The following is a 22843-nucleotide window of genomic DNA, read 5'->3' on the forward strand; positions in this document are numbered from 1 at the left end:
TACCACGGAATTAAGTGATCAGTTCAAACAAAGAGGAATGTATGCTATATCCTACTCCTCCAACAGACAGCAGCTTTTGGGCACACAGCGCTTTCCAGCGCCATAAGAAATTATGCAAATTATTTTCTTCCCTCCAGGGCTTTGCCTTGTGTTTTCCTTATTGATTTTGTATTTCAGAGGATAAATAAAAAAAAGCAAAGGGGTACATAGGAAGGATATTAATTTTCTTTCTTGTCTTTCCTGAAAATGACACAGTTAAGCAGAAGAAAGATTACAGACATTTATGGATTTTTTTGTTTGAGATGCAGTGTTAGGCCTGGTATTTATATAAGCACTAACACACCCAATCTGAGTCTCAGAGGTTTCCAGTACTCATTCACAAAGGTAACCAGAGACAAGGAGTGACCCAAATCTGCAGCTGGCATAGCTAGACCTGAAGGGTGATGAACTGGGGCTCCCCACAGGAAGAAGAAGAAAATTTCAATAAATATTGTGTATAGCAATGCAATTGAATAGTTCCTTCTTTGAAGCAACTGCAGCCCTTTCTCTTTTTCACTTTTTCAGCCACCTATGGCTCTGAAGAAGGTTTGTATACATTACAGTAACTTATCCCTGCTAAGAGCCTGGTCCAAGCAAAGAGAAACAGTAGAGAAATTTGTCTGGTTGATGGTTGTAGAAACAGAAGATGGAATCATACAGTCATTTAGGTTGGAAAAGACCTCTAAGATCATTAAGTCCAACTGTTAATCCAGCACTGCCAAGTCCACCACTAGACCATGTCTCAAAGTGCCACATCTACGTGTCTTTTAAATACCTCCAGAGAAGGTGACTTCACCACTTCCCTGGGCAGCCTCTTCTGGTGCTTGACAACCATTCTGGTGAAGAAAATTTTCTCAACATCCAATCTAAACCTCCCGTGCTACAACATGAGGCCATTTCCTCCACATATCCCTGGTTATCTTGGAGAAGATACTGATCCCATCTGGCTACAGCTCCCTTTCAGGTAGTTGAGGGTGTGATAAGGTCTCCTCCTGAGCCTCCTTTTGTCCCTCAGCTGCTCCTCATAGGAGCTGGAGTGTCTCTGGCCACACCACACTGTAGGCAATGCCATGGGGAGCTACCTTTTTATGTTGAACATTACTGTTACATTTCCTGCCCATTGCCTCAACTACTCACGTTTACTAGACTCTGCTAATCTTAAGAGCAACTTCGGTGTTGGGTGCTAAATACACACAACCAGCAAACCTGGTTTACTGCTGTACCCACTCTCTCCAGCCCCAGAATGCCTGGGGCAGACTCCTGGGGCAGGGCACAGGGAGCAGCTGAGCTGAGGCACCGAGTGTTGCAGAGCTCACACATCCCAGCAGAAGGGAGGAGATGCTGCACTGTGCTGGAATGGGGATTTCAGCTGCTGGGCTTTCCTCCAGCCTTATTTATTACCTTGGGCAAGTTATTTAACCAGTGTCCTGAGGGCCCAAATTAAAAGCAAAGCAGTGGTAATCCTTTTCAGCAACTGTGCTCCTTGGGCTTTTCTAAACATCCCTGAGGCCAAGGACTTTTTCTCACTAGAGCTTTTTCCAGCCATGGTCTAAATGTGGAGCTGAATGCCTCTGTGGTTCTTCTCCAATGTACTGGGCAACACACTCCCACGCAGAGGAGTGCCCATTCCCCTCTCCTGGTTAAATCTCTTTTATTTCCCTCTGTATCTATGCAATGACTGCTCCAAAGCATTTGCATTTCAGCTGGTCCAACATTCCCAACATTATTTACTAGTGTCAGTGGAAATATAATGGCATTTTTTTCCAGTGCACAGACATGTTTTCATTAACTGTGGTTAAATTCCAGCTAATGCCTTTACATGATCCCTACCTTCACTGGCAGGAGAGTCAATATTGCCTTTTCACTTCCTGCCTTTAAAAAGGAGACAACTGTATTGTTTCAAATTGCTTTGTGCATAGCACATTCCCTTCATAGTTTCAGAAAATCTGGGAAAGCTTGTGAGATATGATAAAGGTCAACAGAAATCTATTCTCCATTGGATATCCCTAGAACAGTGTCTGCATTGAAATGTTTGTGATGAAGCTTTGGGCACTGGTGTGTACATGAGTGTGAGTGTTCAGAGGAAGGCTGGCAAGAGCCAACAAGTTTTGGGAGGAGGAAAGGGACAAAGGGGCACTGGTACTGTTGAAAGTGAGTCTGAAATAGATTTTATATCCTCTGAGCTAAACCAGTAAGAGGAGTCTTGGGAGACATGGCAAACAAATTTTTCTAACCTCTAAAAAGCCAGACATTATTGCAGAGCTGGTTGTAACCATAAGTCTGGATAGAGCCTGGAATGCTCTTCTCAGAGCTGTAGAGAGACAGCCCCACTCCAGCTCCTCCTTAGCCCAACAGGGCAACATCACACTCCCCTTGGAGGAAACCCCTGCCCAGTGCCTCTCCTCGGGCTGGATCTCTGCAAACTCAGTCCCCAGATCCACTTCCAGGAGGCAGAGTAGGGTGAAGTCCTTTCTTTGGCAGTCTTGGGGAGCAGAAAGGTTGAAGTGCATAGTCCTCCTGGAGCAGCCTTTTACACAGCCCACATGAACCCAGATTAGACACAGTGTACAGGGAGTACGGGGTGCAGCCCTGCATCCTGCCTCCAGCAAATCCACTCCTGGTTATCACAAATAACTTTTTGTGGGAGGTCACAAGGAGTGGAACAAGTTTTGGTCAAGGGCACCACATTTTCAGATCAAAAGCATGCATTTATATTCTGAGTAGATTAGATTAGGATTCAAGTGGATGTGGATCTGCAGTCAAGATCACATTTCCTGTTCATTTTTCCTAACACTTTTCAGGGCAGAAGTTGGATACATGTGGTAGATGGGTTTCCTGAAGGCATGATATGATCTTTGCCATATAGATGATGGGATTGAGATGCCTAACACCAGAGCCACAATGATGCTTCATTTCTGTCATTCTCGATGGCTAATCATGTCTGAGGCTTGTGGACTCAGATAGGTACTAGTCACTAAGCTGGCTGCTAGTCACTTGAGTTACAGCTGCAATTAATTTTATTTTAGGCAGGTGATGGCTCCTTCTGTTTCACTGACTTTTCATTCCTAGATTTTGCAAGACCACAATGGCTTTTTATGTTAATTGGACAATGCTTCTTCATCTTCTCACACAAACATTTAGCACAAAGCACAGACTACTCTTTCCTCAGCCATCTGGAAAACTGAAATAAATTATTTTTCAAAAATCAGACATCTGAAAATAATGTAATGTATTCTAACCCCCTTATATACACTGAATAAGTCAATAGGCAAGTTGGAAAATGGAGAATGGGATGTCGGTAGGGCAGAACATTCATCTTCCCCTTCAGCATCCCTAAACAATCAGACGGAGGCTGCAAGATTATGAACACAAATCCACCCTTTCCTAGAAAGCCAATACCTCCTGCAGCCCAGCATCTGCTACACAAAAGATCAGGCATGGAAACTGTTTTTTAAAACGGATTTATGCTGCCAAATAGAAATAGACATGTATTTTTAAATATACACATGCATGCACACATCTATGCCTGGGATGTGGATCATTGTTTGCTGTCACATTACATCCTACTTGCCTTGGCAATAAAGCCTTTTTAGCTAAAATAATTTGTAAGGTCCATAGTCAACACCTTTATTAGACAGCACTGAAGAGCCTGTCTTGGTGATGTAACAGACTCCAGTTTGCTGGAAGACAGATTTGTGAAATGATTTCTGCTTCTGTGTGACACAGCTACCTGAGGAGAAAGAGAACACAATTTCAGCTTCCTGGAGCCCTCACAGTCATCCCAATGCCCAGTGACACAGGAGGAGGAAGCCATCACTGTGTTTAACACCAGTGGCAGTCCAAGAGGTAAATAAAACCACACTCTGCATTCAAAGCAAACACCTCAGAAGGATGTGTATGATATGCACAAAATAAACCCGCACTGTACCTGTCTTTGTGCTTTTCATATTTACCTGCATAGCACAACCTAGCCCTTTGTAGTTCACCAATGTCAACTCTGAGTCTATCAGGAATTCTGCTTTTGCAGGACTTTTCTGAAGAGGAATACCTGTATAAAACATTTAATGGGACAGTCACAGTAGTACTGAATGATGAGGACTAAGAAACTGCAACAGCAAGCTAATTGACATTTGGTAGAATTTTTGTCATCCTTGACCGGTTTCTAAATGAAAGACCATATTCACACATAAGATTATAGCAGTGGAAATATATGAAAATTCTACTTGAGCCTTTTTCCAAAGAAGAAATTATTCTTTGATTTGTTAAATTTAAACAAATATTTTTCAAAAAATTTTCCGAGCACAGCATTTCTAAAAAACCTATTGCAAAATTAGTGCTTGATATCGTCATTCACAATATGTGGCACTTTTCCCCTTGCATTAATTCTGCCAGCAAAACATCCAAACAGCTATATGCAGAGCAGCAAGTACCTCAATTCTACCCCGTCTGTGACACAATATATGTTTATCCCACAGTTTGTGTTTGTGGTCATCCTAAAGACTCATGAACAAACAACTACAGACAGCAGTTTCTGCATTTCCAAGTTCCTTTCCCTGCTCTCTGAATTTGTCAAATAACCACGACATGCTGGCTGGAGTACACAATGTCACAAGGAAATCTGAAGGGTTAAATTCCCACTGAAGATGGTGTGTGTTTCAGTGTGCTGGAGACATACTGGTACCTCTCCATTATCACTGTACCCCTTATTTGGTAACAATAACACAACTATTAAAAGGAAACAACACCCTCTTTGTCAACACGACTTTGCTATTAGAATGGTTTTCATAGCTTAAAAAATGCTGGGCAAAATTGATCTCAGAGGAGGATGTCATCGCTGTCCAGCCAGCAAGGATAAATTATCATCAGCTTTCAAAAGCAGCAGTCTATCTTTCCAGTGCAGGGAGCCAAGCAGATGGATGCCTGGATGGACGGTGTGGGGGTAGCCATAGTAACCACCATCCTGTGAAGCTCCTGCTCACATCTCTCTATGTATCACTGCTGGGGAATAAAGCCAAGGCTCGCCGCCAGGGTGCTGATATCCGGTCAGACCTTCGCCTCCCAGCTCCAGCTGGGGTTTCCTTTCCTCTGCCGCAATTTTCTGATTTCATCTCGTGTGTCTTCACTTTATGGATTGTGAATAAAATTCAGTCCCAGGGGAAGATGCCTCGAGCAAGCGTCTTCCCAGCTGCTGCAGCCCATGTCATGGGTGGGTGTGCTGGTGCCTTTTACTCTCTGCTAGGTGCAGGAAGCCCCTCAGCCTCCCCTGAGCCAGGCAAACAGCCCTCCTGAACTCACCTGGAGTACTGGAACAGACATCAGGGTTGACTCAGCACCCAGGGGTCAACCTATAGCCCATCAGTGTTCATCAAGAAGAACACAGGTACAAGCAGCTTTGTGCTGTGCTGGCTCCTAAGGGAGTTGGCTGAAGGGTGCTCTCGTGCAAATACCACCCTGGCTCATCAGAGGGAATAACAGACCTGAGAGGAGAAGACTGCTCTGCCAATGAGCCATGCTGTAATCCACTCTCATTTTCACTTAAGGTTTTATCATCATTTTCATGAAGGGCAGAAGTCTCTTCTCAGAGCAAAATGACACTTGATTGATACCTGAGGCAACTCATTCAACTGCCCTGGATGCACTCAGAATGTGCTTGCTGAAAAGCAAATAAAATCACTTGTATTAAGCTGGAAGAGTAAAGCCTGCTCCTGTTGTTGAATCATGGAACAGTTGAAGCTGGAACCAGCCTCTGTATACAGCCTAGTCCGACCCCCTCATCCTTTTCTATGGCCTGTACTTCATCACTGAAGGCAGTGTTGAAAGCCTTGCTCAAGTCAAGATAAACAATGTACTGCTCTCTGCTCATGCACGAAGCCAGTCAAGGCACTGCAGAAGGCCACAGAGATGGTCAGATATGGTTTTCACTTTGTAAATCCACACTGACTGCTCCCAGTCACCTTCTCATCCTCCACACATTTAGAAGTGGTTCCCAGAGTGATTTGCTGCATCACTGTCCCAGAGATTAAGGTGAGGCTGACTGGCTCGTAATTCCCTGTATCCACCTTCTTGCCCTTATTGAAGAAAGTAAGACATCTGCTTTATTTTTTTCCCAGTAACATCCCCCAGTTACGTGACCCTTCAAAGACAATTAAGAGTTGCCTCACAATGACAGTGTCAGCTCTGGCTTCATCTGTCAGGCTCCATGGGCTTCTGTGTGTCCAGTTAGTTTAAATGTTCCCTGTCCTGATCTTCCTTCACCAAGGTAAGTCTTTCCTGTGGTTTCAGGAATGTGGAATTCCTGAAGGCAAATCTTATCCACAAAGAACAAGAGTGAGTATATGAAGACCTGTGTGTCTGCAACCTCCTACTGCAAACTTGCTTGAATCAACATGTATTTGCTTTGTCTGAAGATATTCTGAAAACCACAGCTAAGTCATAATCATAAGTGACTGCCAGCCACTGCTGGTAACCTGATCTACCTTCAGGAGGTTAATTGGCACAGCAGTCACCTGGAGTCAGTCAGTATCACTCTCTGCAGCTCCACCCTTCAAACAGTCCTTGGACTTTAGCCAAAACAAAATCAAACCACTTCCAGTTCAGTTTTGGGAACTGTGAGAATTTATTAATGTTAAAGCTTGGTGAAAATGGGTAGATTAGGTTAGACAGCCTGTTTTGAGCAGACTAATCCAAGTTTTTCCAGCACACAACTCCAAATACATTGACTTTATTAGCATGTACTGAAAGGCAGCCATAATTACTGAATGTATTACAGTTGTCACCTCCTTCCCTCTCAGCCGTGTGAAGATTTGGAAGAGAGCAGGCAAAGGGAGTTGGAAACCACCCATGATTACCTGGCAGCAGGAAGGGCAGGGGTGCAGAGCCCTGCTCACCCACCAGCACTGCAGCTCTATGCAGCCCTCCTGCTGCCAGCACGTGGACCTTGCTGCATGTTGTCCCTTCTCTTTTCATTAAATAAACAGCTAAATGTTAAATTTATTTGTACATTTACTTTGCCAGGCACACGTTTGAAACAAAAACCCCTCACTTGAGTGGAATGGCTTCCTCTGCCTTACTCTTCATTTCTCCTTTCTCCCCTCTCACCTGAGGCTTGCAAAATTACATTTATGAAGCACAGAGGTGTTAGGCAAGGAGCACTGAGAAAAGAAAAGCTTACAAACAAATTAATAATTCTGTATTCATAGCAGGGTTTGAATAAAGGTCCCTGGAACCACATGCTGCGAAAGGAGGAGAAAACCAAATACTGAACAGATGCTCATTAGAGAAGCACCAGCCATCCCAAGCCCTTGAAAGACACAGGAGTTCTGTGGGGAGAAAACACTGCATGGCCATGTAATTAAAGGCTCTATCAGTGTCACAGGGGACTGCAGCAAGGCTATCCTGGCTTTGCAAGCCTGGCACTCTTAAAACACAACCACTCAGTCATTTTCTGGGGTCAAAAAACAGGGATCCATCTCCCCCAGGACACAAACTGTGCTGTGCCTGTTCCAGGAACACATTCCAAGGGGGAGCTGAGAGCTCAAAGGGAGGGGTCTCTGCCACTTGAGCCAACAGGAGAGCTGGCAGCAGTGTCTGATATCCTCTCCCTTGTACTCAGAGCTGGGGTAAGATGCTTTGTGCTGGCACATACCTGGGCTTCTCTGGCGTGTACCAGCAGTATAAAGGACCCTGAGGTGTCAGACACCAGTGTGACTGACTGATTCCCTGGGTGTTTTTGTGAGACCAGTAATGTGTTTCCGTGTGCCTTACCTGCACAAGTATACAATTCTGCCAGGAGGTTTTAAAACAGGTAAAATACTACATTCTTCTTTGGCTCCATTTTGGAAAAACAGTGGAACTACTTTGACAGCAAGTTTGGAACAAAAAATCAGCTTCACACAGACACCCAAAATGAAATATTTAATGTCTGATGGGTTTATCTGGCACAGCCATCAGCAGTTTACAGCAGAGGTGCAGAACAGAAGCATTGCACAAACCAGCCCTGCCCTAAAATACTGATGTTCAGATTGTGATGTCGTGATTTTATTGCTGTTTCTGTGGGATACAGGTGCTTAGAGGGAATGAAAGAGCAATTGCTGCTGGATTGTAATCACTCCCAAAGCTTTCGACAGAGAAACACCAGAAGAGAAAGCATTTTTGCACTCTAGTGAGGTGTAAAAATACCACAAACATGGACCAGCAGGACTGGCTTTCTGAGCCTGTAGTTATCCTGCAACAATTTTGACTCTGGTTAATGGAAAATGAGTGCTGTAAGCTAATGCAGGCAAAATTCGAAAGCATCCCCTGGGAAACTCACAGGAATTAAAAAACCCATGAAGCTGCTGTTATTTTCTGGGTTAATTTTACTTCTTAAAGCTCCACACCACACTTTCCAAGCTATACAAATCCCCAACACCTCTGCCACACCCAACCCCATCTTCTGAGGCTTCAGTGGTAACTCTAGCCTACAGCATGAGCAGGGGAAGGTACGAAACCACCTTTCTGCAGGGGTGAGGAGAAGGAAAACCATTCCTTGGAAATTTCCCCTCTCCAACATGTGAAATTTATTTCCCTTCCCCCCATGGCTCCCCAGAGGCACTCCTGTGGCTCTAGGGGAGCCAAGCCTTGCTGTAGAACTGCACTCATCTTGCCTCCTCAGCTTGGTTATCTGCTCTGAGCCAAAGCCTTGGCTTCTGCAGCTCTCCTGAGTCACCCTCACAGCACTGGCACCTTTTATCAAAGGCAACAAATTTAATGCAGAAGTTTCTGGGTTGGTTTTTATTTTCTTCCTTTTGCTTCTCCTTCCCCTTTGTTTCCTTTCTCAGCATGAGTGATGAACCTGTAGAGATGTTCTGTGCCTACGGATTTCCTGTGTGACTAGCTTTAATGTAAGGCAGTAAATACTGCAGGTCTGCCTACCAGGAAGAATAAGTAGCTGTGTGTGTGTATATATAGATATACACACACCAATATAATTATACTTGTATATAGAGAGGGAGCACAATGTAAGTACACATAATTACAAGTAGGTAAATATAATGGAACAGCTTGAACCTAGTGGAAAATCTATTTTTTAAAAAACGTTAAGTTTCCGGTTTTCACTGAGGCATTGAGCATCGGCAAAAATAGCCAAGTGCTCATTTTAATAGCAAAGTTAAATACCACAGACTTCCTATTCGATTCAAATAACTGTATGAAGGCGTTTCCCCAAGATAAGGTTATTTGCCTTTGGAAAGCAAGGCCTCTGTTTGCCTGGAACACGAGTGCCCATGCTTTCTGCTGGGCAGCCCCAGATGGCAGACAGGGCTCCAGGGCACGGCTTTGATCTCTGCCGACCGCTCCCTCCAAAACTGCTGCACTCTTTGCTCCTGCAAACTGGAGTGAGGATATTCTGAGATCCCCAGGGAGCCCGGGGTGTTCTCACAAGCCCTCCTGCAGCCCCTGAGAGCCAGGCATCCCCGTTTGCTGGTGTGCAGAGGGGTGTGCACTGGCACAGCTGGGAGCTGTGCTGTCTGGGTGAGACAATTCCAGAGGCACACATCATTTCATAGACACAAACTGGGTGCCACCACGCCTTTATCTTCTACACCAACACATGATTTACCTTAGCCATGCAAGGTACAGGTGAGATCCAGCCTGAGTACAGCTTAGTAACTAGTGCAAGACAAACCATGCAGGCAATATTTGCCTCAGGCACAGGTCCCTTTGGGCCAAGGTGCCCACTAGTTTGCAGCAGCTCAGCTCTAAGAGTCACCAGGTTGCTGTATTCATGTCAGGTGAGAATCAAATGCAATAATTAGCAGTAAGCCTCCAATGTAGCATGGAAAAAAGCTTGTCCAAGTTTTGAATGAATTACTTCTTAGCATATGTACCCCTGGAAATAAATATGCTTTGGAGTTTTTTCTTAGTCCTCAAGCAAGAGGATGAATATCCGTACTATGGCATAAAAAGCCACCATCAAAGTTCCCATTACTATCAAACTTTCAGCTTCTGGGACCCAAAATCCAATTCCTTTTGAAAGTGAAAGAGAACATGAGCTGCCTGCTGCTTCACAGACATTTACAACTGGACTTTTCTTCCCTTTAAAAGAGATGTCCAAGGAGTATTCCAAGAGGTGTATCCTTCAAACCAAACACTACTCAGAATTGCAAGTGGTGCTGGCCTCAGTTTGTTACTGCTGCTTTGTACCACCAAGGCAGCTGGGCACAGACTTAGGGTGGTGTATTAATTAACCTTTAAATAAAAAGACACACTCACATTTGACTGGAACATCTTGCTCCAGTCTCATGCTGCCATCCCCTTGAGGTGCAAGCTCACTTCCAGGGAGTTGCACTTACTTATATCAGGGCTCCATTTTATCCTGTAGAGGATGAGAACATGCAGTTTTCAATTGTGAGTATAGAAAGGACAGAGGCATTGCCATAATTTCAGCCTGGGGCGTGGCCAGCAGGGAAAATCGGACAAAGTTGCAGTTGCTTCTTGCCTTCCCTTCAGCCTCTACACAAATACCAACTCTCTGAGCACAAGTAACATTTAAGTGATCATTACCATCTTGCTCCCACCTTACCACACTTGCACACCCCTCGTATGCTGGATAAATGGCAAGATGGGGAGGACTCTGTGGCTCTGATGCCACCATCTTCATGTCATCTTGGACCAAAGAGATGTTCTTTGAAATTTGCAGGCAAATTCACTATTTTTTACTTAATTTCCCCTTTCCTGCTCCAAAAAACACCCGCTAAACATGCACCATTTTCAAGCCAGCTGCCAGCATGAATGCAGCCCATTCATACCACCTGTTTCTCAGGTAAGAAAGCAAATTCAGGTTATCTGCCTGACCCTAGCCTTGCTGAAGTTGATCGCAGTGCTTGCTAACCCAAAGCCTGACCCTGTTGCACTCCCCAGCATAATTTCCACCGTCTTCAAAGAGGTCCCAGGAGTGGAGCAATGACTCTTGCGGGCTTGGCACCAGGCTTTAAATCACTGTACAAAGTCACTTGAGAAGCTGTCGGCAGTCAGAAATGAGTCATTAGTATGCTGCCAACACAGTATTCAGTGACAAAACCCAGCTGCCACTGTAGTCGAGAATGCAGTTTCTTTAGCACTACTGTAAGTCTTATTAGCATAGAAATCAAGTGTATGTATGTAATTGAATTTCTTTGTCACATCCTACTATGAGATTTTCCATCAATCTTGATTGTTACTAAATTTGAACTAACAGCCCATATTTGCGCTTAAGCAACATCTGAAAGAGGACTACACAAAGAAAGACTTTCCTAAGTCAACACATCCTAGAAAACAGCAGCTGTGCAAAGGCAGAGGCAAGCAATATTTCGTTTTCCTCCCCGTAGCACTCAATCTCTTGGCACCTCCGCTTTAAATCTGGGTTCTGCTGGCAGCTCTGCATTTTCTCTCAGCAGAGAGGAGCTGTGATGCAGCCGGTGTGAGAGCAGGGGCTGTCCCCAGCAGGAGAGTCTGTCTGCAGGATCTGTCAGGATGTTGTGATGCTGGTTGTTGTTGATTAGGAAGTGAGATAATGCTGTAGGTAAAGTTCATTTTAGGTCACTGGTAAGCTCAGCTCCTGAAAAAAAAAAAGAAGTACTAAAGAGAAGAAGGGAATAGCAGAAGTGTTGAGGAGTATAATTTCTGCTTGACTTCACTGACGTAGGAATAGCTGTTCAGAAGAAAAATGAGTCTCAGAAACAGACACACGGGTTGTCTCTGCAGGTTTGGGGTGTGCTGGGGATAGGTAAAACTGACTAATCCAGCCTGGAGTGAGAATGCAGCCACCATCACTGTGGCTGACTTTTCAGTGGTTATTTCTCAAGGGACTACATTAATCCAGTTAAACCACCTAGGCATATTTTCCTGTGTTCTCCAAGCCTAACTGTGGTCTAAACCACAGACACTTGATGAAGCAGAGCAAAGATGGTGAAGGAGGAAACTAAATTTCCTCGCCCTGTAGAGATGGTCATTGTAGACCTTGATTAGGTTTGGTTGCTAATGGCTGCATTGTGTACACATCCCTCCAGCTTTGCTACTACAACAATACTTCTCCAAGGTCACTGTCCCAAGCAATCTACAAAGTCATCAGCCCTTGTCCAAAAACTCAAAACCAAGTTCTATAACCCTCAGGCAGCCTAGTACTGGATTGGGGCCAGAACCAGGGCACAAGATGTATCCAAGGACCAAAGGTAGAGTCATTCTGCAAAATTTCACAGTTCATTCTGTCACAAGATTCTGACATGAACAAATTTCCCCTGAGATAGCCATGGATTTTCAGGAAACATGACCATTACTCCTACAGCTCTCAGGACCTTTGTAAAACAGGAATTTGCTCCTGGTTTTTGTTGTGGGTTTGGTTTGTTTTTGGTTTTTTTTATTTTGGTAACTGCAATTAAACAGAGACAACAGGGGAAGAATAACTTTTAATATTGTATGCTCTGTAAGTGTCAAATCATAATCAGATTTTTGCCAGTATACTGCAATGCCATGTGATTATGAAACTGATATCATCACCCACTGAAGGGAGCAGACAGAAACAGAGTTCACTTCAGGGTCCAAAATTCCCCACTGAATTTCTTCTTCAAGAAATAAGCCCCAAGATCAGGTGTCTTCTAAATCAGTAGGAAGGAAGGAGTGAAGTCCTCTCTCCCCTGCCACAGTTGAACAGAAACATCAAGGAGCAGCTAACTCCCACCATGAACCATGATCCTGAGCCTTGTCTTCCACTGGGCAGCCCTGGGATGTGGCTGGCTGGACGTTCCTTTTAGGGAATCATGGAGAAAGAAGGGAGTGGATAGGCTGAGTGTGTGTGGCATTAGCTTTTCCCTGTAGTTTCCATCCATGCTGCTGATTAATTACTTCACTTTGGTCAAATTGTGTCACTGTGTATCCCCTTGGATTGCTATGAAATTGACTTTTGTTCCAGGCTGGATTTGCCATGATTTAATTTTTCACTTTCACTCCTAGGAATTTATTTTGCTATGATGATTTCAGTTATTGTGAGCTCGTCCCTTTTCAATTTTACACAAAATTTCAGGTGTAGAAGGTAATAATTTAGGAAAGCATAAGGATTTCAGAGAAAGGGAACAGTGATCTGATGGTTACTGCAAGGCTCTATCAGCCAGGCTGGGAGAGCTCCCACATTGCCCTGTGCCTTCCTTTGCCTTCCTGGCTCAACAATGCCAAGCAGGTGCCAGCCTACCCTCTGCAAGGAAGGGTGAGTTTGGAAGGCCTGGAGTTACTTCAGTCAGCACTTGTAGAATGCTCTCTGCAACAAAACCTTACTTCTGCAGGAGCATGATCCCAGCCCTTCCCTTGAGTTGGTGTTTTTGGCACCAAGTGATATGAAACGGGAATTCCTCTGACATCACCATCTGTCAGTTCCTGTTGCAGACACCAAATATCCCCAAGGACATGGAGTGCATTTGCTCCAGCAGAACACTTAGCACTAGCTAACATTGCTGCCAGCCTCTCTGGGGGAGTTTTTTCTGTTTTGGTTAGTTTGCTAATTTAGTAAATATTTAGAAATCCATGTTCTGACAAAACTGCAACACTGGATACCATTCCCTTTTGTTCAAATTTATTTACAGAAATAGGCACAATTATATCAAAATTCCTAGTTAATATTCACTGGGCTAAAAGCAAGAGATCCTAAAATGGGTAAAAACAGGGTGGGAGTCAAAATGGGAATTTTTTACAGCAGTTCAACAGTGTCTTGAAGCCTGTGTAGCTGAAACTGTAACAGAAAATTTGTTTCCAAACAAAAAACAGAAAGAATTCAAAAATAAGGCAGGGAAAATGAACATTCAAGACAGCATATCAAATGTGAACATTCAAAAGGTGAAAGAAAGATGGCAAGAGGCTGCCTCTAGCACATGGCACAGAAAGCTAGGCTGTGCATGACTGTAGGGAGACATCTCTCAGGAACATGAGCCTTTATGGAAGTTTCCTACACATCAGTGCTCCTGTTGCTGCACCCCCAGTGCACACTGGTGCCCACTGGTTTGCCCCCAGCCCACAAGGGGCTGGTGTCCCTGCCCCAAGAGTTTATCTCCAAAGGAGTCAGCAAACCATGCATGGGAGCAGCCACCCACTGGGCAGAGGTCTCCAGAACACAGCAAACACAGCTGACACCAGGCAGTCCAGGTCCAAAGTCCAGACTATTTTAGGAGGAAATTCCAAATTCCCACCAGTCCTTAGCAGGCCTGAATACCAGAGAACACAACCCAAAATGTCAACAAGGAATTGTGGAGCCGTCAAGGACACAACAGGCACCTGGTGGCAACAGGCATTCTGGGCTTGGCTTCTGACTACCCAGCCCAGGAGCTTGCTGGTTGTCACTGCTGCATGGCTTTTTCTCCCAGGAATGAAAAATACCCAGGAAGGCTTCCTGGTCCCTGCAGCTGCTGTGACTCTGCTGTGAGCAACACCCATGGTTAAAAATGGGTTCAGCTGTGTCCATAGGACAATTCTTCAGCCAGCCCACAGGCAGGCAGTTGCCCCTCAAGCGTCCAGGCATAGGTCAGCAACTGTACAATCTGGAATTACTTTAATTGTAGGACAATCACTTCCTAGTGTATTGGATAAGTACCTATTTTACACAGGACCAACCCCAGGGAGTCAGCTCCACTTCAAAAGGAAGGCCAATATCATGGTTTGCAAAGCCCACACACGGCTTCTTTGGGCCAGCTTATCAAGATGGTTCTCCACAGCTGCATAATTTACCTTCTCACAATACAGATCAAAGCACAGGGCTCTCAGTGGAGGGATTTCCTCTTGGGTAATGGACTAGGGAGGCAATTCTGTGTTTTAATCCCCCTTTAAACTGCCACCACAACCAGTCCAGGCAGGACAAAGAGCAAAGGGATGGAAGTCCAGCGCTTCCACACTGTGTTACACCACATCCCCAACACAAGTGCTCCCAGGGAACCCCCAGGAAAAACCCACTGCAGTTCTCCAAAGGAATTAGAAGTAATTATCCTCTCTTCTGTCAAGAGTGTTGGGATAATCCATAGGATTTGTCTCTCTATAGATGCATCTGTGGATGCTGTATGGTCCTGAACATTACTGAAGTATCTGCTCTTCTTTCATGGTGCAAGGATCTTGAAATATGAAAGGAGCCCTCCTGCCTAACAACATCCCTTCATGGGCTTCTTCCCCTTAACATTTCCCATCAGGTTTCAAATTTTTGCATTCTTCCCCTCTTGACAATTACAATTTAGTAAGATTTAAACTCTTCCACCATGGCAGGATAGGTGTGTCCTTTGAAGAGGGCTGAGCGGACAGTGAAAAGATACTCTGGGATGAGCTACATGTATTTGGCTCCTTTGAAATGGGAAAATAAAGCATGACAGTCCTCTTTCATATGACACCAGATTATATTTGAAAGGAGCACCAGGTATGCTGTATTCAATAGTGTAATTTATGTGAGGCCCAGTACACCATCTCAATGTACATTACAATGTGTGCACCAAAATAACACGGAGAGTTGAAATGCATTAGGACAGCGGCTGTACCTGAATCTGCTGATTCAACTCTCAAAGCTGCATTTAGCAGCTGTACTCTTTGAGCCTTGCAGATGTCTATTTTAATCATCTGTCTTAAAATATCAGCTGGTTTTATGCCCTATTCTGAGGCTTACCATCCCTCACAGAGGCTGAGTTGATTTCTCTAGGCATTGCCATCCAATCAAAATTGCAAACAGGCAGGAAAGAGAGAATGTAAGAGCAAGTTGCTTTTGTTTGTAGTTATTTCCACACATCTTGTACAGCTTGCGGCTGAAACACCTCGGGAGGGCATAGCTGCAGAACCTGAGCCTGCCATCTGGATGAGACCAGAGGGGCTTTTTCATTGGAAATCTGGAACACAGCCAATTGAGGCAAAATCCTCATCAAAAGTAGAGATTCAAGTCAGCAGAGACATCCCTTATCCAAGATTTCCTCCTTCTATTCTGGCTTGCTGGCTAAGAAACATGGCACTGAACAGCAGAGAAGCTGTTCCTTTTTGTGGAAAAACATCCTGCCACAAAAAAGGCCAAGGATCCTTCCTAAGCCACACTCACAGCATCAGCTCACCCTTTTAGGTTACTTTTCACCAAAAGCTAACAAAAAGAAATTCATAATATTTTTCTTCTCTTGAAGGCTCTTCTCCCTCTCATTGCTATGCTGACCCACATACTGACCATCCAAGGTGTGCCATGCTCATGTAGTCCTAATTTTAGCTATCTTCAATGAGCCTGCAATTTGTGCACACACGAGCCTAGGATCACCTGTAATCTTGTTAATTATTATAATTATGGTCATTAAGGACATATTAGGGAGCTCAGTGTTAATAGGAGTTTCCATAAACACTTTCAGCCAAAGCAGCCAAGGCCAGACTCCATACACAACTCTTCATGGACTTCCAAAGGACAATGAGTGTAAGGTGTGGGATCTCATGGCCCTCTGCCCTACACTCTCAACCATGGAGCTTTGCTCATCCATGGCCCTTGTCTGTTACTTATCATCATGAAGCCAAGGCCTTTAGCATGTGTTCTTGTGGCTGGAATAAGGAGGAAACACCTAGGAGGAAATGAGATTGCAACAAGTTGGGCATCAGTCTCTTCTCCAGCCTCAAATTGCACCACGGGAGGTTTAGATTGGATATTAGGAAAAATTTCTTCACAGAAAGGGTTATTAAGCATTGGAACAAGCTTCACAGGGAAGCAGTTGAGTCATTATACTCAGAAATATTTAAAAGATATAGAGATGTGGTACTTGGGGTACTTGGTTTTCTGGTGGACTTGGCAGTGCTGGGTTAGCTGTTGGACTCAATAATCTTAGAGGTCTGTTCCAACCTAAACAATTCTATGAATCTGTTATTCTAAAAATGCTGTCTGGGAGTGTGGGCCACAGCCCAGCAGCTAGAGGTGAGAGAGGTGTGAATGGCTTGTAGACTGGTGGCCCATTCTAACATCCATAGGAAGAAGCTGTGCCTCTGACACAAGCCTGTTTCACACTTGTCCTGGCCAGAGCCGATGCCTATCTTGTACATTGCAAGAGTGGGTGAGGTGGCTGCAGCCCTGGTGCCACAGTCAGCCCAAGGAGGCAGTCAGCCTTGCTCCCCAGGGCAGCAGCTGCAGGTGAGGCCAGCTGAATCATTCGCTTGACTCACAGAAATCTTTTTGCTACAATTACAGCCTTCAGGATGGAGTTGAGGCTCTTGACCTGGCCAGCCAGGCTGTGCAGACACCAAGTCAGACCTTTGCTAGGCACCTGTGTTTAGGAGGATGGGAAGAGGCTTGCCCTCTGGACGCAGCAGCCTCTCCCCACTGCAAAACATCTTGAGTGAGCTGTGGTTTCTCTTGCGGTGTCACGCAAAACCGTCAGGCTCCAGGCATGTGTATGACTCTCAGCATATCTCAGAGAGCCAACTTACAAACAGATTCTGAGAGCTTTTATGCTAATAAATGCTAAATAAATTTTAGCTGCTGTTTTCAATTTTCAAAGCCTGCTTTGTCAGTGGAAACCCGCACCCTCCCAACCATGGCATGGCAAAGTCTGCTGACGGTTATTCCGCCAGCATTACAACACTTCACATTAGGTGGTCCTATCTCGGGAGAGGAGACAGCTGATGGATGGGGAGGGGAAACTGATATAGCCTAACCATGAGGTCTCACTGCCTGCCTGGGAAATAAAGGACACCAAAATATAACTGCGTGGGAAGGACTTCTAAGAAGAATTTGTCCCAAACCATTTCTGGAAACTGATGATAACATTATTTACTCAAATACAGGAAGCTTGAGATTGCTATGAATGATGAAAGGGGGAGGGGGAGAAATCTCTACTTTCCCCTCCCCCTTCCCAAAAGATAGAAGTAAAATCCCTACCAGCAAACCCCTGTTTGTTAGGCTGTGCAATCAGAAGCTGATACATCCTTCTGTGTTTGTGCATGAGCACATCTCACACCCACACACTTCTCCCCGTCCTCCTTTGGACCTTAAAGCCAGGGGCTCTTTCCAAAGCCAGGCACAGTATCCCACAGAGAAGAGTCCAGCTGTTGGGATCTTTCCCAGAAATCAAACACTGCTGCATTGAAGCTTTTCTGGCCTTTCAGTAGTTAATCTGGGATACCCAGAAACCCTCTCCAATGAGAAGGGATAGGAAGCGAGGGGATGTGCTTAAAAGCTTTTGTATTTATTTATTTATATATTTGTGTTCATGTTTATGTAAATTTTGCATAAATCTAGATTTAATTTTGGGAGACTGATCTCTCAAATACAGAATCCAGCTGTTTGAAATCATGAGGAATGTACATTCCCACCAGCAGTGTAAAGCCAAAATATAAAAAGGCAAATAGCTCAGCTAGCCAAAAGAGGGGCAGAGAGGGGAATAGGTATCACAGACCAGCATCCCATCTCCTTGTGTATTTATTTTTTTATTGCTGCTGCTTACTCTGGAGGGGTGGGGAGAAGGAGTGGGGGGAATAGATGTTGATTGTTTTGGAATCCACCGCAAGATGAAACATCTGTCAGCACTCAAAGAGATTCCCAGCCATGGTCTCTGCTATGCTCAAACCCAGTGACAGCAGTACAGTCCCCAGGTGTTTTACTCTGCCAACAGACTGACTGATCTGGATTCAGCAGCATTTTAGTTATCTCAGCAGTGCCAATCAGCCCAGACACTGTGAATCTGCTGGTAGACCAAAGAGTGCCTCCTCATCACAGTCCATGGCTCAGTGTACCTACAGAATCATAGAGCCACATAGATTGTGTTGGAAGGGACTTTAAAGCCATCTAGTCCAACTCCCCTTGGAGTGACCAAGGATATGTTCAACTAGACCAGGTTACTCAGAGCCCCATCCAACTTGAATGCTACCAGGGATGAAGCATCTATCATCTCTCTGGGCAACTGTTCCAGGTTCCTGTTCCTCATTGTAAAAAACTTCTTCCTTATATCTAATCTAAATCAATCTTATTTTAGTTTAAAACAATTACCACGTGTACTATCCCAAGGCCAGCTCAGCTCCTGAGTGGTTTTAGAAAAGCTGAAGATCACAGATAATCTGGTCTTGGCCTCATGGCACAATGACAGCATTCTCAGTCCAGCTGCAGGATGCCAAGCACCAAGACAACAGAAACTCACCATTTTCATTTGTCTATCCTCAAAGCAATTCAGCTTGTTAACTTTGTTTGAAGGAGCTGTATGTTAGTACAAGTGTCAGCTGCAGACCCTTCAGCCAGCATCAGGCCACATCCTCAGCACAAGCTCCACATCACGTGTTCTGTAAAATTTAATAGCAATGTCAGCACACACATATGCACACACCTGACCTGTACATACATATATGATGAGGCATTCCAGTGAGAGCTGCAGTACTGGTGACCTCTGAGGTTCAGGCTGCCACTCACTGACTTCAGGATAAGTTGTATCTGTTCCTTAGGCACAGAAATGTATTATCACATCTCTGTAAAATCCATTAAAGTACCTGCTACAGAGATCAGCCCTCCCTTCCCAACTATTACTTTATAAAAGGGGGAGAAGTTAACCTTCTGAACATTCTTTCAAGCCCTAAATAAATTATCAGGTTCTCAACAGCATTCTTTTAGTGAAATAGGTGAATATTATAGTTATTATTACAATAAAGATTATAATAAAGGTATTGACAATGTGCTTTGACACCTAAACGTGGAATTGGGATTATAATGCAAAAATGTCTGTTCGAGTGGGAAAAAAGCTAATGTATCCTTAGGGCATGCATGTGCTTATCCTTGCACCCTAAAAGAGCTATGCAGTACATGCAAGTACATGGATTAACAGCTCTCTGGTTTTTATAGATAATCATTTGCACACACTCAAAAATGCACTGGCAGAAAGGAATAACCAAGGGTGAAGTCAGCAATTCAGAGGTTAATTACTGTCATTAAGAAAAATCTCCCACTTCAGGCACATCAACTTTAAAGCTAGTTGGAAGTGGCCCTCTAAGAGGTGGAAGCAGCAAGCAGCCATAAATAGAAGGTGTTCAATCTGTGATATAGTAAGTGTGATGTGATACAAAGTCTGTGATAAAATTTCATTGTAAAAGCACCTTGCCAGATGAGAGAAGGGGCAAATCAGTTCAATGAACTCTGAGAGCTCCTAAACCCAGATGGATCTCTCACTGATGCCTAAGGTATTTTATCCCCTGGCTTGGCACAGCTCCAGGACAGTGACAAGTACTGTGACCTGACTGACACCAGCACTTCACAAGTAACAGGTGAGCCCTGCTCCTGCAACGCTGGGGCCCTGACTTCACCACTACAGAAAACTCCCTGAGTTTCTGTACAAACCCTCTGCCTGCATAACCCAGTTTTCTCTCCTCTTATTTTCCAGACAGGAGCTCAAAGGGAGCGGTGCTCCCCCAAAATTCCCTGATGGCTCTTCATCCTTTCAGCCACCAGCACCACTTCTCCTAGTCCTCAAGATGGGCTTTGCTAGTCCTTGTGGGTAGCTGTGGCTGAGCAGAGAGAGGTAAGGATAATGCTTGTGGGTGGATAAGCCTTGGGGCACAAAGTGAACACTTCAGCTGAGCACACGAGATTTCTTCCTGCTGACTGATGTATTTCAATGTCAAAAATCATGTATTAGTGTTTAGATTATAGCTTTTTTTACATTTATGATGCCTGTGTTACAATGATACCTCTCCAGAGCCCACTGGTGACTGACTGCTGGTAATTAAAATGATTCAGATCGTCCTTATTTATGCCTTTTCCCTGTGAAACTGCCTTGATGACACTTCCCTTAAATGCTTCTGCAACACCTGCCACTGCAGAGAATCACTAAGGAATGAATTACAGCCACAATTAAGTTTCAGCTTTCAGAAAAGAAAATTCTTGAACTAAAACCCATCACCTGTTTTGATACAAATTAAAAACATTAGTTTTCTTCAGTAAGTCATAGCTCCAAACACCGCAGCACCCTAAATTCAAGCAGATGTTCTTTAGTCACAGCTATCTGCTATTACTTTTTCCTCAGCTAATCAACAGTGCAGTTAGCCGAAGTCATGTGAAAGGGGCTGACATTAAATAGAGAATGCCATTAATGTTATGATTCCAAAGAAAAGTGAGATTTCTTTTATACTCTTTCATGACTCTGGCTGATAATTGCTTCCTGTCTTACACCTACACAAAATTCATGAATATAATTACAGCAGCACAGTGCTGAATTCAATCAGAAGGGAGTATTGATTTGTGTATAAATCAAAAGCCATCTTCTTCTAGTTCTATTTACATGGGGGGGAAAAAAAGGACTTTTCTGAAAAAGGTGCAGATCAATCAAGGGTAGCGTATTGCAGAAAACCTCACTTGTAGATTATATGGCCAGAAGGGAATATGATAATCTAAATATGTCTACATATCAAACCACAGATTTCCCAAATTAATTAAGCTTTTCTCTACAATATATTTTTTAAGAAAAAACACCTACTTATTTTGGTAGATTTTCAAGTGCATAACTTCATTTATATGCACATAAATTATTTCCATGTTCTGTGCAGCAGAGCCTGCTGCCTGGAACAGGAGCAGGTGTTTCTGTTCTTGGGATGCACATCCAGGTGACCACTACTCACTGTCAAAAGCAGGGGTGCCAGCTAGCACATGGGGGGCTGCTAACAGGAGGAGGGAGAAACAGCTCTAACAGCTCGCTCACTTTTTTCCCCTGCTAAAGCCTCATCATGACTGGGAGACACATAATGAACTTTGCAGTAAAGACAACATGAGAATGAAGGGATGTTTCTTTTCCTGATAGGCAAAACAAGACCACATCAGTCCCTCTGCTAAACATCCTTCACCAAGTATTCAGCTCAAATTAACTGTCAGGGGAACACTTGCAAGTTCTTGACTTCACCTGGGGCTACTAGCAATTAAAGCTTGTTGTCAGCCGAAAAAAAATCTATCAGAATCAATGGCTGCATGGTTCTACATGGATGGTTCTTTCTAGTGAGCCACCTAAATAATATTAAAATTGATTTTGTGAAGTATTCTTAGATGTTTTAATAAATGTATAATAACACTCTATTTATGAGGCCACAGTATAGAAGGATTAAAGCCTGATCAATTGTGACATGCTTTCATTTTTAAATAGGAGCCTGTTTGAAGAAATACAATCTATGCAGACTATAATTACATATATTAAGTTATGCCAGAATCTATTCTGCCACTGACTGTGTAAGATTAAAAACATTGCTAGGAAATGGCTAACTAATTAATCAAACTGGCTTATTCCCAACAGCATTCATTTAATCAATTGTACCTCAGATCTACTTTTATAGAAACAGTCAATCAAAGAGAAAAAGATACTGCGATGGAAAGTGCTTTAAGAAATCACAATAAAGAGTGCATTTTTTTCCATTGCTCTAACTAATACGATTCAGAAATTTGAAAGAATAAAGTGTAAGTATCTTATTTCCAAGTATCAAGGAAAGATGGTGGATGAAGGGCACTGCCAAAGCACACCTTATACATGAATATATACAGCACCTTCCTTGTTTGCCAAGTGTCATCCTCCATAGACAAAAACAGAGCAAGAAATACTCTAAGTCTTAAGACTTAGAAAGCTGCATTGTATTAAGCACTTGTGTCACTGAGTTTGTAGAAGATACCTGAAGAGTAGCTATTGCTGGGTAACTAAGGACTTAAAGCTATGGAAAAAAGTTGTGGGATTTTCCTCGAAGTTTCATTTAGTAAGACTCCTGCCAGAGTCTCAAAGACATTATTGGTGTATTCCTGTGCCTAGCAAGCAAATGACCAGCTCTGTGGAGCATTTCACAGACTAAGGTTAAGAGCAAACGC

General features: G+C 43.8%; 1 long non-coding RNA gene across 1 annotated transcript in view; it reads right to left on the reverse strand.

Moving 5' to 3' along the window:
* Positions 1-19463, reverse strand: part of LOC148223572 (uncharacterized) — a 100318-nt gene extending 80855 nt beyond the window's left edge. Inside the window, exon 1 of the long non-coding RNA XR_015803784.1 lies at positions 19161-19463. This is a non-coding gene — a long non-coding RNA (uncharacterized LOC148223572). The remainder of the gene's footprint in view (positions 1-19160) is intronic.
* Between the last annotated feature and the right edge of the window lie 3380 nt (positions 19464-22843).

The sequence above is a fragment of the Sturnus vulgaris genome, chromosome 5, assembly GCF_052056855.1.
Source record: "Sturnus vulgaris isolate bStuVul1 chromosome 5, bStuVul1.hap1, whole genome shotgun sequence".
NCBI lineage: Eukaryota > Metazoa > Chordata > Aves > Passeriformes > Sturnidae > Sturnus > Sturnus vulgaris.